The 2,230-nt window shown below is 36.5% G+C and overlaps 1 non-coding gene across 1 annotated transcript; it reads right to left on the bottom strand.

Moving 5' to 3' along the window:
- Positions 1-1,496: 1,496 nt before the first annotated feature.
- LOC128290048 (small nucleolar RNA R71) lies at positions 1,497-1,603 on the bottom strand. The gene has a single exon (XR_008279689.1). It is a non-coding gene; the product is annotated as a small nucleolar RNA R71 (small nucleolar RNA).
- Positions 1,604-2,230: the final 627 nt, after the last annotated feature.

Raw genomic sequence — 2,230 nt, 5'->3', positions numbered from 1 at the left:
GATGTTTTCTTATTTAGTTATGAACTAGATCCCCTAAATACCTAAGGGGAATGAAACCTAAGAGGAATCTTGTTATTATTTTCTGAATTGTATGATAAATATTTGACTTGTTCTTAATTATGTGTTCTTAATTCTTGTTTTGATATCCCAGGATACCGATTTAAGATAAGCTCTTATTCAGAGGAGGAATAGACCCTGTCTAAGAGTACATTTGTCAAAATTAAGCGGAGTTGATTGCGCGCCTAGACATAGGGTGACAAGATTTTGCCGGATTAGGGTGAAACCTAATAAGGGGATCTATAGATCGAGTTAATGCAACCCTAGAGTGTTAATTAGAGAAAAGTCTCGGTTATTCAATCTAAGGATTAGACGTTATTAGTCTTGAATAGGGATAATAACATAACTTAGGGATCTCTATGGAACAAGTTAAATGAATAAATCATCCGATTCGAAGCCAGAATAACAAGTACTGTCTAGGTGGCTTTTTCCTTAGGTACTGTCTTCATTCAATCGATTTTTCCAAAAGCAATTCACCAATTCCATTCTCCGTGCGTTCTTAGTTTAGATAATTAGTTAGGTAAAACAAAAATCTCTTTATTCTTAGGCTAGATAATAAAAAGACAGTCATTACTAGTACTTTTAGTTCCTTTGGGTTCGACAATCTGGTCTTGCTAAAACTATACTACTATTTGATAGGTAGACTTGCCTACATCGCGATAATAGTTAGTTCAAAAACGAGTAATTATAAATATTTAAAATCTATCACGAAACCTCGCGATCAAGTTTTTGGCGCCGTTGCCTGGGAACTAAGATATTAGGAACGCTCAATTTTTATTACTTTAGCCATTTATTTTTCTTGCAATTTAATTTAATTTTATTATTATTTATTAATTTAATTTTTTCTTCTTTTCGAAGGTTTTTATAGTTTATGACTAGAAGAAACCCATCAGGACCATTACTTTTTGACGAAAAAATTGATCGTACTGTTTGCAGAAATCAAAGAGAAATAAGATGAAGCTTAAGATACATAGAGAATGAGCAAGAAGATGATACTCAACCCCCAACTGAAGAGATGGCTGAAAACCAAGGCAATCAGCTACCTCCTGGAATTGCGGTTAATCAAAATCATGCTCCACACACTATGTATGATTATGCTAAACCTTCTTTAACAGGAACTGAATCGAGCATAGTTAGACCTGCTATAGTTGCAAATACTTTTGAATTAAAACCTAACACTATTCAAATGATATGCAATTTGTTCAGTTTGATGGTTTGCAAGATGAGGATCCCAACGCTCATTTAGCCAACTTCTTAGAAGTATGCGATACATTTAAAATTAATGGTGTCTCTGATGATGCCATTCGTCTTCGGTTATTCCCTTTTTCATTGAGGAACAAAGCTAAACAGTGGTTGAACTCGTTACCACGAGGGTTAATTACTACATGGGAACAAATGACCGAAAAATATTTACTAAAATATTTTCTGCTGGCTAAAACGGCTAAATTACGTATATCTCTTCTTTTGTACAGATGGATTTAGAAACACTCTACGATGCATGGGAGAGATACAAGGATCTTTTGAGAAGGTGGCCTCACCATGGGTTACCACTTTGGCTACAGGTTCAAACGTTCCATAATGGCCAGAATCCTTCGACTCGACAAATGGTTGACGCAGCTGCTGGCAGAACCATCAATAATAAAACACTTGAAGATGCCTATGAGTTTATAGAGGATATGTCACTGAATAACTATCAGTGGCAAGTCATGAGGACAAAGCCAACGAAAACAACCGATGTTTATAACGTTGATTAGGTCACCATGCTCTCTAATAAGGTCGAACTCTTAAGTAAAAAGATTGTTGGTTTTCTTAGTTCTTTGTAGGTTCACCCAGTAATGCAGTGCGAAGCAAGTGGAGGTGGAATAAGCCAGTCAGAATACCAACCTTATGGCCACAACATGGATAACGAGCAATTAAACTACATGTGTAATAATCCTCGACCTCAAAACAATCCATCGTAACACTTACAATGCAGGTTGGAGGAACCACCCCAATTTCTTGTGGAGCGGTCAAGGAAATCAAAGACCACAACCACCTCCAGGCTACCAACAACCACCCTACCAACAGGAAAAGAAGCTGAACCTTGAAGAGATGCTCTCAAAGTTTATTTCGGTGTCAGAAACTTATTTCCAGAACACCAAGACAACACTTAAAAATCAACAAGCATCTATCC

The sequence above is a fragment of the Gossypium arboreum genome, chromosome 2, assembly GCF_025698485.1.
Source record: "Gossypium arboreum isolate Shixiya-1 chromosome 2, ASM2569848v2, whole genome shotgun sequence".
Taxonomy (NCBI): domain Eukaryota; kingdom Viridiplantae; phylum Streptophyta; class Magnoliopsida; order Malvales; family Malvaceae; genus Gossypium; species Gossypium arboreum.
The sequence above is the reverse complement of the archived record's forward strand: the minus strand, read 5'-3'. Positions and strand labels throughout refer to the sequence as shown.